This window comes from Cydia pomonella, chromosome 1 (genome assembly GCF_033807575.1).
Source record: "Cydia pomonella isolate Wapato2018A chromosome 1, ilCydPomo1, whole genome shotgun sequence".
NCBI lineage: Eukaryota > Metazoa > Arthropoda > Insecta > Lepidoptera > Tortricidae > Cydia > Cydia pomonella.
This window is the reverse complement of record NC_084703.1, coordinates 29,312,242-29,329,300: the sequence shown is the minus strand read 5'-3', so window position 1 is coordinate 29,329,300 and position 17,059 is coordinate 29,312,242. Positions and strand designations below refer to the sequence as shown.

The following is a 17,059-nucleotide window of genomic DNA, read 5'->3' as shown; positions in this document are numbered from 1 at the left end:
CATTTAACTTATCCACTTATCAACTAAGTTTAAGTTAGAAATTTAGACAAATGACAAATTATCCACCGACCATGTTATGCAGTAAATTATTTAACATCTATCGCTGTCAAAAGTGGAAAAGACGTCAAATCAATAAAAACTGGATAAAATGTTAGTTATATTATCATTTATACAGCCATATCATTTATAAAATCGACCATAATTGCCCTGCTGTGATTCCTTTGTGAGAAGGTACCCTTATAAATGAACGTGACAAGTTCATTAAGGTGATATTTAAATAATAGTTCTTATATAGCATATAAAATAAAATTGATTTTAAAAAGAAATGTTATGATGCCCATTCATAAGGGTGCAGGGCTTATCCTGAAGCACATTCAACGAATCACCTACAATTAGAAAATATTTACAATTATTTAAGCCTCAGCAGTAAATATAATACATACTTTCTGCAGAAGAAAGCTCTGAGAAAATATAGATTGTGGATCATAAATTGCACTACGCACATAATCCACACCTTTGCTACTATTAGTATAAATAGTGTAGTAATTATTATCAGAAAGGAATTGTAACATTTCTACATCACTAGTAACCGAATCAAGTATTTTAATTGGTTCTTCTTCTTCTTCTTTGTCAGGGGCTATGTAAGCCTCTACAGCCTAAATATCACTGCGACCATTCCTGATCTATTGTGATCACCACCTACTACAACTCTCGATCCAAACCTGTAACTCCAAACAGCTGCAGGATCTTCTTGATCTCGAGAGACCCTAACTCCTCCGGACGCAATGTGTGTCCGCCCAATTGAGTCACGAGTGCGCATTAGGCAAGGGCATTCTGCGAGGATGTGCAAAGGTGTCTCCTCTGCCTCCATACAGAGTCTGCACCGCCCCATGTCACGTTTCCCCATGTCACGTTTCCGTAGTGAGCATGTGCTTATTTAGGCCGCAGTTCTCAGTTAGCACCCTTACCAAGTTGCGTAGTTGGTTCCTAGACAGCGCTAAGGCGTTCGAGGCCGCCTTATTGCTGAAGGCCTTGATAAGCGCCTTGGAATGATTCAAGCCTGTAGTTTCTCAAATTAGTCTATATAAAAATGTATCAATAATTATCCGTTCTGTAGCGGTGCACGGCAACCACTGCTAGACACCAAACTTGGTCCGGACGCGGACCGCATGTTTGTAAGATTCAAAGATTTTATTTGTACAACATAGGTAGATTACAAGATGTTACATAAATATTTTGGTATCACTATGTCGTGCCTATTGGCATACAAATTCAATAATCACCCTGCTGACAACCAACGGAGGAGGTCAAAAGGTTTGATTTATATAAAAGTTTCGTAGGTGAGCTGTAACATTGCCATAGAAAATTGTAGGTTTCGGGGATTTTTTCCTTGATTTGGGTCAGCAGGGCGCCTCGGTCCACAGAATTGAAAGCGTTTGTTACATGACGCTTTTTTTTGTGTATACATTTTTACTAAGTCCCTGGTATCTCGCTGCTATTTATAACTTTGGTTAAGTTCGCGAACGGCTGGACCGATTTCGCTGATTTTGGTATTACAATATTTTTAGATCCAGGGACGGTTTGAACGGTGAAAAAATATGGAAAGATTGGAAGGAAAATAGTAAAAACAGTAATGTTATTTTCCCATACAAACTGTTCTTACGACGACATGTTAAATAAGAAGTGTCTGCATATTTGCTCTGATCTGATCCGAGAGGACCTTAACACATACCTGACACTGCGGGGATGCGTAATGCATCGCAACCATATTGTGATTTGTAGTGTTTAATTTAAGATATATTGTTATAATATGTATGTTAGTTTTAAGGTATTTATTTATGGGCCACTAGTTGCCTGAAATAAAGATTTTCATTACAATTAATTTGAGGTCAAAAATGAAAAATAAACGCCCGCTATCTTGGATTTCTGCACTTTTGCTGCTCGGATCCTCATGGATAAATTCAAGATATATTTCCAGATATACGTACAATTTGCGGAAAAAAATATAATGTTAATTAACCCTGTTTTCGCCAAAAAATTAAGAAAATTCGGAAGGTATTTAATATTTTTTTTCAAATGAATCTTCCATTGTTAATCATTTCAGCCCCTCGTACAGTCAGCGTCAAATACTTTGTAGCAGTCAAAGTGGCCAAATAGTTCGGTACACCATACTAAATATATGGTGTACCGAACTATTTGGCTACTTTGGTTGCTACAAAGTATTTGACGCTGACTGTACAAGATATGTTGAATCAAATTGTAATCATTCATGTACCAAATGATTCTTGTTTACTGCAAAATTGAGAACCGAAACGACACTTCTCAATGCAAAACTTGAAAAGGACTCCCAAGAAAACTCATTAAAAAAGAGGTTTAAAAGAGAAGATGAAAATTTGAACTGTTCCAGCCCCTAGTTTAGGAAATGAACATTTAAGTACGTTACCAGTTTTTGAGAATAGTTACGTCGTAATCTTGAATGAAAAAGGAAGCATTTTACAAAATACGCTCGTCTGTAGGAATAAGGCCTCTTAAGCATCAAAGCACTCTTGTTCGAGCTGCTGTCGTCAAAAATATTTTACTGACGATATTCTTGCACCATATATCATTTTCAATGGTTCTCGCAATTCATTAAAAAGTTAGGGAAGGTCTCCTATGATCATTTATGTATAGCAGCTCAAGATCCCACCAAACCCACATTTAAAAAACACCTTGTATGAATAAATAGTAAATAATTATTTATTTGTTATTATATCAAATATCAAATATCAAACATTTATTCAGCAAATAGGCCACAGGGGCACTTTTACATGTCCATTTTTACAAACCATAAATTAAAAAAAAAAAAAAACAATTACAAATATCGAATCTATGAAATAATAAATACTTTATTAGAGATGTATACTGTCTCTTATTAGATGTATCTTGTATCTTTATTAGAGATGTATATATAAATAGTATTAGGTTTTATATACAGCAATATTTCACTAAAATCGTAACTGCAATTTATATTCTTTAATTTAATCACCATTGAAAATATGACTCATAAAAATTATGATGGAAAACATTATGAACTGAAAAAATCAGACGTTAAAATTGATGGGAACCAATAGGGCCCCGTTTATTCTAAGTCTTGAAGCTACTTGAAATTAAATATAAAATGCACTATGATTGTAAATAATGTATATGGCATTTGAAACTGTCTTGAGAAGTCGTTTTTTTATATGTATAAAATATTGTATTATTATAGTTCGTTTCATCAACGCTGACGCGCAGATTTGTCAGATCTGACATTTAATAACATAACAATTCAAGGCGTAACAACGAGTCGAGGCACGGGTCTTCATGAATGACACAATATCTATACCTATAGTTACACAATATATGTAGTGAAGAGCAAATATAATTAACAAATATGTAATGGTTATTTTAATAACACAAATTCCGTGAGATAACTAGATATTAAATGTATTAAAAGGAACTGACGTATTTTAAATCAAATATTACTCAACATGTACGTTTCACTCCATACTGAGTAGCGTCATCGGGAACATGCGTTGGCGGACCGAAGCTGACTTGCGGGCTGCCAGCTCTCAGCGGGAGACGACCGCGGCATAGGAGGCAAGACACTACCATCGTATTCAGCATTATTCTCAAATGATAGGTTGGTATGGGCACCCTCACTCCATCTGATTATGATTACTTATTTACTAAATGTAGTCGTATTTACGTACCTATTTAGATTACATTTTGTCCAATACTGTTAAGTACTAATGTCCGCGACCTAAAGTATGTAAAATTGAAAAATAGGTTCGTCACTTACGCGGTTTTTGTAAAATTTTGCTAGTTATGTTCTTTTTATAAGAAAATAAAACAACTCTATAGAAACTATCTTCTTATTCTATGAGAGAGGTACATGCTTATTTTACTTAACTATGTGGATTTATTTTAATCCTCACATCCGCTGCTGTAGTCATCGCTATCTACCTTCAGAGACGACGATTATTAAGACGTTGGATACAAAATGGATTGGTAGAATTGATGGATTGACCAAAAACTGCAACATTTTCCTCAAGTCGCGTACTTTGTGAGAATTTAGGGGAAGTGAAGACTCATAAGCACGTTTTAAATTCAAGTATATTATATTTAAAATTAAGTCTTTTTACGTGAACCCATACAGTTATGTTCTTTTTGTAAAAAAATATATAGATATGTAGTTTTTGTAAAATGAGTATATTTTTAGGACTGATTTTGGACAATGGGGTCATTTTTGGACACTATATTTTGCTCTACTTGTATGTACATCCCGCTCAGACAAACACTAAGATACCAATAACTCAAATCTGCCAAAAATGTTAGTTATGTGGTTTTTGGTAAACATGCTTTCATTTTTCCTGTGGCAGGCGCATGATGGTTAGCGTTATACATGTGGGAAGTTAAACTTCAATTTTTATTATCTTTAAATTTTGAATTGAGTTGGCTAAAAGAGACATACACTGTCATTATCAAGCTGTAAATTTTATAACAAAATTCCGTAAGTACATGAAAAAAAGGTACTGTACGTTCTACTAAAAATTCTATTCCATAACTATTCCTATGTATGTCATATTATTAACAAATATCTGGGAGACCAAGCTTTGCTCGGAAACATAAAAACTCAAAAATGTACGTTCTTCCAGAGATAAGACAGCTTTCTAGATCGATTTTTGCTCCCGAAAACCCCTTTATAGCAAATTTCATCGAAATCGTCAGAGCTTTTCCGAGATCCCCGAAATGCATACTAGAATTGTTCGTTTAAAGGCATAAAATAATAAGAGTTGGAAGTGACCACTTCTGACCCTTAGGGCTTGTGGCGTCGATCCAGTGCCTGACAAGTGCTGCGCGCGTTTCTCGCGAGAGGTGCCAGATTTCCCGCCAGTTTCCCAAGTGATGCTGCGTAACGCGGACGGTTGCGAGGGAAAGTGCGCACAGTTTTATCGAGTTATTTACATCAATTTGTGGCAGATACAATTTACTCCGACCAATTATAAATATTTCAGCAGTCAAATTTTTGAGCATTAATCTATTCATGTAAGAAATCAATAAATTAAACTGTTTAAAGTTTTCTTCAGGTAAGCCTCTTTCCATAAGCATTGTTTGTATTTTATCATTCACAGACACTCTTATATATGAACGAGTGTATTAGACTCTTAAACATTTTCTATTTCTAATGATTAATGAACCATACATTAGATATTTTATCAGGATTATATTGATATTTTATAATTAATTATTATGACATGATTAGGTACCTAATAATAGATTTATTGTTTTGCGTATTTTAAAATGTTGGAAGAGTATTTTTACTTTTTACTTCCAAGCTCTTATTTGATGTGCCCTGTTACTATGTAAGTTTGTTATTCAGTGTTGGTTAAATCTAGGAAGCTAAGTTAGACTCACTTCCCGATGTCCGATTGAGCTGAAAATTTGGATACATACTCAGTCGGGTGACAAGTGACATTGCAATATTTATGGCACCATCTACTTGATCTGATGATGGATTTTAGATCTCGGTGATGACCAGTTGCCTGTGGTAAGAAAAGTACCTTCTACAGTCAGCGATAAAATGCCAAACTTGCTTGTACCAAAAATGATTTTTTTGCCATAAACTTATTTATGATAGTTTATTTTATATTTATTAGGTACTTCACTTTATTCATTATAACAACATACTTTGGCATAATAAGTAAATCCAAAAATATAACGAAATAATAGGTATACGTTTGAAAGAACATCAAGATACTCAAGAATAATAAAATTGAGTCATGCTGTATGGATATTCCTGTACCACATTTTAATTTAATTTGAGTATAATAGTTTTTAATTGTGGCGAAGCTACATTCTGTATTACAAAATGGAAAGTTTCATGCCGCGCGATTTTTCAACGAGGCGAATTTATACAACATTTAATTAAATATCTGCATATACACGGTTATATTAGGGTTCCGTAGTCAACTAGGAACCCTTATAGTTTCGCCATGTCCGTCCGTCTGTCTGTCTGTCTGTCTGTCTGTCCGAGGCTTTGCTCCGTGGTCGTTAGTGCTAGAAAGCTGAAATTTGGCATGGATATATAAATCAATAAAGCCGACAAAGTCGTACAATAAAATCTAAAAAAAATTTTTTTTAGGGTACCTCCCCTACACGTAAAGTGGGGGTGAAATTTTTTTTTCGCTTCAACCCTAGAGTGTGGGGTATTGTTGGAAAGGTCTTTCAAAACTAATAGGGGTTTTCAAGAAACATTTTATGATAAAGTGGATATATTCGGAGATAATCGCTCCGAAAGAAAAAAAAAATGTGTCCCCCCCCCTCTAACTTTTGAACCATAGGTCCAAAAAATATGAAAAAAAATCGTGGAAGTACAGCTTAAGAAAGACATTAAATGAAAACTATAGCGGACATGATTAGTTTAGCTGTTTTTGAGTTATCGCAAAAAGTTTTCCCTTCATAGTAAAAAGACTTACTTTAATTAGGTACTGATTATGCAAATTTGCCTATTTGTTTAACTCGGGTGAAAGGTACCGTTTTTAATACCTTGGTTAACAATTTACTATACCTTAAGCTCCAGTTTAGCTTATTGTGACGGAAGAGTAACTAACTACGGAACCCTACACTGAGCGTGGCCCGACATGCTCTTGGCCGGTTTTATTTTTCGTTTTGAACTGATATGCTGCCAAACTGGGTAGCCGCTGCGATACAAATAATATCTTCATCAGTTCTGGCTCCAGTGCCGATACAGCCGAACAAACGAGTGTAGTTCGTTTCCCGAACTTGGTCAGGATAATTCTCATTCGTAGACTTCCAGACTTTGTACACTCTTTCATTAATATTCAAATCAAAATGTATTGATTATAATATCACATTATAAAAAACAGCAAAACCACAGAAACTAGCTATTCTGCAAAACCTTATAAATACAAACTGTTTGAAAATAGTTTAATATTATGTAACATTTTAAGTAAAGGGGCTCACTGATTAACAGTCCGCCGGACGGTATCGGACTGTCAGTTTTTCGGAACTGTCAACTTTTTGTTCTAACTGACAGGCCGATACCGTCCGGCGGACTGTTAATCAGTGGGCCTTAATTTATTCCGTTTTGTGTTTTCCGAGCCTCCTAGGCGATCAGGCACATGAAAGACATTGGACAAGGTACAAATGACTCTAGAGCATATAGCTCGTGTCATCCACGATGACGCGCAGATTTGTGAAATCTAACCTTAAATAACATGACATTATGAGTCAAGGTATGCACGTGAATACACAATCTATATCTATCAAACGATGTTTTAAGAATCCGCACCCGAAGCATGACAAACTGAATCCTGTTACTAAGCTTACGTTATGTATGCCACTAACGTTATTTTTCTCCGAGACTGTTGTTGATTTCTTTTTTACGATCTGTCCAATAGCGAACATATTCTCATGCACTGGCCTGTGGTTAAAATTTATCTAATTGTATTGCCGCTACAACATTCATCATATTAGCATCTTATGTTCAATAAGTAATGAAGTGGAAAGGATGCAGCTAATTTGATGGCTTCTGAGGTGTTTTGTTAACCGTGAAAATAGATAGAAATCGCTAGGAGCGAGGGTTGGTGAATATGGAGGAGGCTCCATAAATTCAAAACCAGAATATTTGATAGCAGCTATCGCAACACATGACTTATGTGCGGTGGCGTTAACTGGGTGTTTTGAAATCAAACTACTTTTGGAAGTTTGCCTCCTCGTTCCTCACAATATCACACGATTTTTTTATTTGTTCTGCATAATAAGTCCCCGTGGTAGTGGATTCATGATCGAGGTATTCAATTATTACCATTCTTTAGCTATTCCAGAAAAGGCCTTACCGGCGAACGGAATTGCCATATTTTTTTTAGGGGTCGGGGATTATGGACTTTTCCAAGTTATGGATTGTTGTTTATTAGTTTCCGGGTCTTATTTAATGTCGAAGCGTCCATAATTATAAATCAAGCCAAAATCATTCAGGATCTGGAGGTTTCAAAGATTTATATGGTCGCGATAGCAAAGGTGGTTGGACTGGACCAACTTTTTAAGAAGGCAGTAACCTACTACAGTTAGACTAAGAAGAAAATAAGCTATCATTTGGTATTAAATGCGATTACATAACAGATGAGGAAACCGCTTACTCACCTTACAGAAAGGAATGCAGGCAAAACTTACTTTTTTAATTATGTTGGGTATATTACCTTAGCTACTGTACGATTTTTTTAAATAACAAATGTAGGAAGTAGATAAAAATAAAGAATTATTGAATACTGCCCGTACGCAATTTACCTAGGCAACCTATTTGCAATGTGTCATTATCTATTATTCATTTCTTATCAGTCTTATCACTACCTAATAAATAAGGCACTTTTCTCGAAGCGATTCGCCGTTTTATAACGCCTCATAACGTGGGATTAGATTATACCAGATACACAAAACTTGGGATATGAGGTCAATAGTGGACTTATTAAGCATGAGTATTTTAAACTGCATAGATCGTATACTTTAGATTTTATTAATATCTAAAAACCCCCGATTTCGTCACGGACTTACTCACTGATTATCATCAAAACTCTTAGGGTACTAATTTGGTATATCAGATAGTATTAGTATACCAAAAATAACAGAATTCAAAAACTTGACAGTTTTAGCCCCTAACGGGGTGAAAAGGGGGTGGAATTTTGTATGGGGAATCAATAATCGCTGAACTTATTAAGTTGAAATTTGGTATGCAGATAGTTTTCGTTATGGGGAGGGATATAGAATAGTTTTCAACCCCAAAATCACTCCGTAAGGGTGGAAAAGGGCGTTAGGGGGACAAGGGGTTGAAGTTTGTATGGAAAATCAGTAAAAAGCAGATTGTTTATAAGATACGCCCAGATACGTATTTCAGAATTTTTAATAGTAAATCATCCCCCACCCAATTCAATTAGGGGATGGAAGATTGTCATAAACAACTTACAAAAGAAGTGGTCCGAACACACATTTTCATGTAAAATGTTGCAAAGACAAAATCGTAAGGCTCCCACTGACAAAAATTTATCAGATCAACTTCACCTCAACTTCAAACATTTTTTAATCAAGTAGGCCTAGCAACAAGCTCTTTTGAATTGTCGTTCACATGTACATTATCTTAAGCTAATTATCAGAGCAATTTATTGCTGTTCTTATTATTCCATAATAATATTGAATTGTTACACACATGTCAAATTTAATAATAAAATTTCACAATAAGATCCTCAAACATTAAATAAAAAATACTACCCTGGATTGTACCTAGAATAACATCTAAGGTCAAAAAAGTACCGTAAGTAAGTAAGTAAATAACGTAATAAATGAATATGTATATTCATTGGAATATCAAATTTATCATTATTTAAATATAATAAATAATAAATTAATTATTTCAAGTCACAATTAATCCCACAGTGTTTATCATCATTCATGTACTTTTGTGTATAATAAATAAGTTTGTGCTCTACGTAATTTTTAAATTTATTAACAGACAGTTCAGCCATGCTATTTGGAAGTTTATTATAAAATCTTACACAATTACCTACCCATCAATAATGTTTTTATTTTATGGAGCCGAGTGAATGGCACTGCGAGATATTATGAATGTTACAATATTTCCTAAAATGGACATATTTTATATGTAAGTACCCTAAAGAATATCCTCATAAATGTACTAAGTGAGTCTCTGTGGTTCATTTTATATATTGCTCGAATATAACTCTTCTGCAGAATAAAAATGGTATTTATCTCTGAAGCACCAGCCCACAGTAAAATACCATCTTCCTCCTGCCCTTATCCCACGTTATGTGGGGTCGACACAACATGTTTTTCTCTTCCATTCTCCTCTATCTTTCGTCCCCTTAGCACTCACTCTTTTCTTTCTTATATCCTCTTTCACAGAATCCATCCATCGTTTTTTGGGTCTACCATCCGCTCTCCGTCCATTAACATACATTCCTAACATTATTTTGCCTATATGGCATTCATTCCTCCTCATTAAATGCCCATACCACGCTAATCTAGCACTATCTTCTCCGCTACCGGTGCTACTTTCAAACTTCCCCTTATATACACTCATTCTTAATCCGATCCTTTCTCGTCACTCCACACATCCATCTCAACATTCTCATTTCCGCTGCGTGCACTTTCCTTTCATCCATCACTTTCGTTGCCCAGCATTCTGATCCATACATTACAACAGATCTCACGATCGTCCTGTAGATTTTCCCCTTAAGTTTAAGGGGCATTCGTGGATCGCAAGTTGTTCCAGAGACCTGTCGCCATTTTATCCATCCCGCATTTATTCTATTTTTCACGTCGATGTTGCCGTCATATGACATAATAACTATGGTAGTAACTAAAATATACTAATCATGTTGTTTTCACATCAGTTGACTGGCGGATTTGCTCACTTCAAAAGCTGCAGAAATTAGTCTATTAAAGAGATTAGCAATATGGGGACCCCACTAGGTTTAGAATCTAAAGTTATACTAAAGAAAAACTGTACTATCTACGAGTTCCAGTTCCTCATCCTTCACAACGACACTTGTTTGCTCATTCCTTATTTTACTCGTGACAAAACTTAATACATTTAGTTTTTTCTCATTTAACAATAAATTATTAACATTGAACCCATTTACTATTCGTTGCTGTCGTTTGAGTTTGAAAATAAGTGAAGTAGGGTCTGCAAACAATACTATATCATGGAGGGTCTTTACAATGTATATGTATGGACATCAATGTAGATAAGGAACAGGACCGGCCCCAATATTGATCCTTGCATCCCACCAAGGCATCCCTTGACTTGCATAGAGACAAATGACCCCGGCCATCGCAGTCCATTCCATTCACTCGATGTGATTGGAATGGACTGCGATCTTGTCCTGCGACCTTTCGTACTATACCGTGTAGGTAGGACTTAATTAAATTTAGTGCTGATCCTCTAACTCCATAATAGTGCAGTTTCCTGTTCAATGTTTCATGACAGACACAGTCGAAACCTTTAAACAATTCACAAAAGATACCTAGAGCATCCCGTGACTCCTCATCAAAAATCTGTTTAATTACCTCAACGTCAGTTGTTGTTTGGCGACCCCACGTGAAACCAAATTGTTTATTATGCATTAAATTATTGTTGTTAAAATGTTTCAATAACTGGGACAAAACTATTTGTTCAAAAATTATGCTGAAAGTTGGTAACACTGATATCGGTCTAAAGTAAGTGGGCTCGGATGCGCTACCTGATTTAAATAAATGAGTGATTTTACTATGTTTCATTAAATCAGGAAACTCACGGCAGTCAACGCTATTATTAAATAACTAACAGGTCAGGCGCTACAAATTCTATTAAGGATTTGATAGCATGGAGAGAGACTCCCCAAAGGTCACTAGTTTTCTTGACATTAATTGATTAAACGTCTTCATTATATCTGAGGCACACATGTTCAAAATGAAGGTCTTTTCTACATTCTGGGGCTTTATCTTTGGGTTGAATTTAAGTACTTAGTTGTAGAAACTGGTACTTACCTCTGTAAAGAATTTTTCAAATTCCGTTGCTACTTCTAAACTAGAATCTACTATTTTGCCATCAATTTTCAATTTAGGATCACTCTTTCCTTGCTTTTATACGATCGATACGTGCTACGAACTATCAAAACGACATTTTGAAGAGAGTTGTTAAGCCGCTAAATGATACTTTAATTGCCGGTAAGCACTGGATATTTCAACAAGACTGACTCTGCATATAAAGCTAAGACAACACAACGGTGGTTAGCGACGCATTTCCCGAGTTTATTGCATCAAAGGCACAGACCTATTCGGCATTCAGCCACGATTGAAAATGATCTAAAAATATTTTAAACGGTCGTTAAATTAACCAAATTAAATAATTTTTAATATAAACAAAAAAATTTAATTCAGTATTTTAAAAAACTCATTTTTGCTACTTGGTTTGTATGAATAAGTGACATAATAAAAAAAGCTATAAGTCCCTAAGGAGTTAGCTTTTTTCACAATCATGGGAACTCCCGTGGGAACAAAATAGGCCTTTTTCCTTCAGCACACCTGCATGAAATAAGATCTTTTTCGAGCAAGTGTGATGAAAAGAATATAGTAAGATATATCAAACTTATAGTACGATAAAATAATGAGTATTTACTTACAATTTAGGGACAGCAAAACATTTTTGAACGTAGGTAAAGAAACATTCAAAATATCTAAATCAATATCTAAGTTATACGTGTTAAGTTACACCGGCACTATCTCATAAAAAAAAGCATACTTCAAAGATTGGACCGTAAAGTTACCATGATAGAAAAAAAAAACAACGGGTTGCACTCGGCGAGTGCCGGCAGAAGTGAAAACTTGAATATTAACGTTGTGCATTTTTGATATTTTGTAGAAATTGAGTAGCAGTTTTATAAAAAGAGATAATTCTCTATTATACCTACGTCAATTAATTTGAGTGTGGAAGATATTTTGAAATGCGAATTTTAGTGTTAATATACAACATATACAGAGTAATTCATGAGACGTGAGCAGTTCACCATCATATTAAGTAAAACAATCACGCTTCTTTTCTGTTATTTAACTTTTTGGTAAGTAAAAATTTGAGTATCTACAATCATGCACACCCAACAACACAAAGATTATATACAACACAATTAACAAAGATTATACCTCTTTTACCGTTATGACAGCACTTCGGTTATGAAGAAAATAAAATGTCACACTTTTTCAAAAGTAACCAGGCTTCGATGACATTCAATTTGCACGTCACCATGATGTCACGTGTCCGTCTTACGTATTTTCAATCTGACGGTCGCGTGACCTGACGCGAGTTTAACATTTTTTTCCCATCACAAAAAGTGCACAGCGCCGCTAAAGAAGATTTCACTTCAAAAAGTAATAAAATAAAACTCAGACGATTTCCTTTTATTAGAGGGCTTCATTAATTATTGGATAAGTAGTTTATTTATTACATCTTGGGGCAATTTACTGGTGATCGATAAGATTCTGAAAATATTGTTGTCAGTTTTAGACAGTTTACTAATTCGAAAAACTCGCTGAAATTCGAAAGGCTCACTGAAATTTTTTAGAATATAGTAAATTGTAGTAATTCTCAATGGTGCTATCAATCGTAACAATGGTGGAGGCCGGTGAAAGTTATTATTAGGGCCAGGCATACACAGTTACCAGGATTTACTTGTGTGTCTACGTTTTCGTATATCTCTGCCAGAGCATTAATGAGATTCCTATGTTAGTATTTGTTCGTAAATATTGAGTTGATACTGAGCACGGAGAACACTAGAGTGATTCATTTGTATTCGTTGGAGCATGCATTTCTGCGCATTTCAAACCGGTTTTTAGCATGTCCCAGTGCATAACTAAGATCATATTTCGTTGACTTGCCTTCTAAAGCCCTACAAGTAGGTCAACCGAACGCCATTCTTTAAGTCACAGCGTGGAAAACGGAAAACGGTAACTTTTAAAAACGTTTTTGGCAGTTTATTACATGACAAAAGACACGTTGAATACGGTATATTGTACGGTTGAAAAGCGGTTTAGTTTTCTTACGTCTATTAGGTGTTCTTTAAATATTGTCCTTGCTCCCCCTCAGTCATCTAGTAAGTTCCAAATCCACAAATTCTTCACTTCTAGTCTGTAAGGATATGGAATGATTTGTCCACTGATACTGATTTGGTAGAGACGGGGTAAGTCTTGTGCCCGGTCTCTACCAATTTTTTAAAAATCGGTTTAGATCATGTCGGACCATACTCAGTGTAGGGTTTCGTAGTTACCATTCTGTCAGAACAGGCCAAACGGGGGTTATTATTAAGTATCATGTATATTACAAGCACAAGGAACTAAGGAACTACTTTCTCAGCGCTGAGTTATTCCCACTAGTTACCACCAAGTTGTTACCACTGGTAACTACTGGGAAAAAAAATCCCACTAGTTACCACCAACTTGGTTTGGTGGTAACTAGCGGGATTTTTTTCCCAGTAGTTACCACCAACATTTGGTTAGCGTTCAATAGGTACTAATAAAAATAGTATACATATGTGCTTTAATCAATAATTAACTAAAAGTCGAATTAATTATAAGTTAATTCGTTATTCGTTTAATTAAGTTGTTTACTGTTTCAGTAAACTGCCTTAAAAGTGATAAAAAATCGGTCTTTGACTGATTTGTTTGTCCGTTTGTATAATTGTGACGTTATTTATTGAAAGAGGCTTTATTGTCGATGGCGCTTACGCCATTATCAACGATGCTCCTATATAAATACAACGCTGCGCTACGCAGTGTGGCGTAAGCGCCCTTAACAAAAGGTTCAGTTTTCATAGATAACGTCACGATTAATTCAATTTACAATTTATAAGATAAATGCTCTCATGTTCTCGAGGTTGATGGCAAAAAGGAAAAAAAAAACATTTAATATTATGTAATAATTCAAAATAAAACAAAGTAATATATTTATTATGCGTAAAAATAAAATAAAACTACATTGAGTGTATTGTATCGGCGCGTAGGATAAAAGTTAACACGTAACATAACCCCATGCATGTTGTAGGACTGTTATCGCCTGTTAACTGCTGGGCGAGCTCGGTGGACGTGTTGACCGCTCAGACCAACCAGAGACCAGAGAACTGCCGAACTAGATGAAGTAGTTTAGCAGATATGATAACAAAGTTTCAGCGTTTTGCATTTAAAATAGGGAGATAAAGAAGCTGGTTGAGGCACCCAATACAATTAGCGAGATTAATCCGAATGCTACTTGTGTATTTGGGTACATAATATATTTATTTATATATACAATTTGTTTGTACACGTATAGTGGAGCCGTTAACCACGTATAGTACGATGAATTTTATCGACAAATCACCCCCCCATGCCGATGTCTTTTCTCAACCATTTTAAAAATGCACCCCCTCCCCCCAAAGTTATATGGCGCCAAACACGACTGCACTTGGTTAATGTACCATTACCTGTCCATTTACCTATCACACATTTAAAAAATAATAATCATTCGATAGCTTATGAATTAGGGCATAAATTTCAAGCATAAATGTTACAGTGAATTTTCCACAAATACTCGAGAATCAATAACGAAGATAAAAATTGTCTTCAAAAAGTTTACTTGCAGACGTCTCGAAAGACTTGTGTAGAATTTTTTGACCATATTTGTCGCGAGCTTCGTTAAGCTCTGTGATGATTCCAATTAGATCATTGTTATACTCTTCTTAAGGTCTTGTACTCGTAATCTGTGATGAAGGCAAATACTCGTAACTATTTTCTTTAAAGTAGTGTTTCTTTTAAAGGTTTTGTTACTTGTTTTAATAATAACATTGGTTATGTTGTTTATGTATGAGTCTAGTTCGTTAGCATTCAGGCTGTTGATATCTATGATGTCATGTCATATAATGCCATTTGTTCCCTAAGAATAGTTACGAATTTTTCCTAGTCAGTATTGTTGGTGTTATATCTGAAGGCAGTTGAGATGCATTTCTTCTTAATTTTGTTTTTGTTCATGTTAATCTTAAATTGGATAGCGTGGTGGTCTGACAAAGGAACAATGGTCTGCTTGATGTTCCATTCTTCTATTTTATTCCTGTGGGTAGCTGAGACTATAGTTAAATCGATGACAGAGTTTCTAATTGTATTGTTAGTTGTTATTTCATGGGTGGGTGAGGTCGCTTTATTGCAATGCATGCATTAGTAGGGGTAGAATAGGGCATGATAGTTTGTTGAAAGATGACGTAGTCATTCAATGAGGCTTTCATTCTGGTACCTCTGTCAACGTAGGGTTCCATGATAAACAGCTCGTCGAATTTCTCCTCAGTAGTGTGACGAATTCTTCGGTTGCAAGTTGATTGCGGCCTAGATTGGCTTGTAAACAATTTAGCATTAGCATGTTGTTATCACAATATGAATTGTTGAGCTTTGTGTATCGCATCTGGCTGCCTTTAGCAGTATTGAACAGAGAGTTTTGCTATACGGCCCCATTTTTGCCATTCTGGGCAGGCAGAACTGTAGGCTGGGTGGGTGGTGATAATACATAATTTCTCATAGTTGACGCAATTGGGTTTTAGATTTTGTTTGTGTGGGCAGGAGCGAGTGTCATGTACTAAACCGCACAATCCACAGGCAATGTTGTTGGTGCAGTTTGGTGCTCTGTGGCCGAATTCCTGGCAACGAAAGCATTGAATGATCGGTGATTGATCGATGGCCATCACTCATTGGTGCCCGATCTATTGGTATTGGTATTGGTCTAACTTTCTGTCCTTGTAGGGCAGACCATATTTGCGGGCTAGCTTCTATCATGACGTTTCATGTGGAGTCGTTTCTACCTTTGACGGAACGGATAAATTTGACGGTGGTATTTTCTTCTTTAATACTTTCTAATAGTGTTTTGATTTGTCTAACCACATCCTCTTCTTCTTCTTCTTCCATAAATCTAGCGCTATCTGTATTACATGATCGGTTTTCGATGATTTTCTCAGTGATTGGTGCGAGTTTAAAGCTGCCTCGGAAAAATTCGTTACGAATTTTATCTAGCCGAGTAACACCTCCCGCCCACCTCAGCATCCTCATCTCATTGACGTGAACTTTCTGCTCGTGTACCTTTTTTGTTGCCCAGCATTCGGAACCTCAGCTTCCTCGATTTTAGCATTTGCGAAATTTAGAATAACGCCAATATATTTGAGATACGGATTCCGTTGTTTGGGGATTCCGTTGTGTGAGAGTTGTTAATTTTTTTCTGTCTTTATTAGAGTCGCAGTTGATAACAATTTTGTTGTTCTTGGCTTGTCTCATGTTCTTTTATACCAATTCCGATTTTGACATTTATTTTTGCTTTCTTGTCTAGGGTCGCTGGGCTCGACGATTACGGCAAAGCTCGTAGGTGGTGAAGCATTTAGACGGTGGAATTTGGGTTTGTATAGCCTGCCCTGAGCGGGAGAGGACAGGTCATTATCTGCATTTCTTTCTTTGTGAGTACCTGTGG

General features: G+C 35.7%; 1 protein-coding gene and 1 long non-coding RNA gene across 3 annotated transcripts in view; one reads left to right on the top strand and one right to left on the bottom strand.

Annotated features, from left to right (window-relative positions):
• The window catches only part of LOC133528198 (uncharacterized), a 149,635-nt gene that overhangs the window by 25,574 nt on the left and 107,002 nt on the right, over window positions 1-17,059 (bottom strand). The gene's annotated exons all lie outside the window — the stretch shown is intronic.
• The window catches only part of LOC133527923 (5-hydroxytryptamine receptor 2A), a 63,862-nt gene continuing 49,753 nt past the window's right edge, over window positions 2,951-17,059 (top strand). Inside the window, exon 1 of one of the 2 annotated variants that reach the window (XM_061865126.1) lies at window positions 2,951-5,067. The gene's annotated coding sequence lies outside the window, so the exon portion shown is untranslated. Of the gene's footprint in view, window positions 5,109-17,059 lie in introns of both variants that reach the window. The other variant, XM_061865121.1, reaches the window with a different exon arrangement.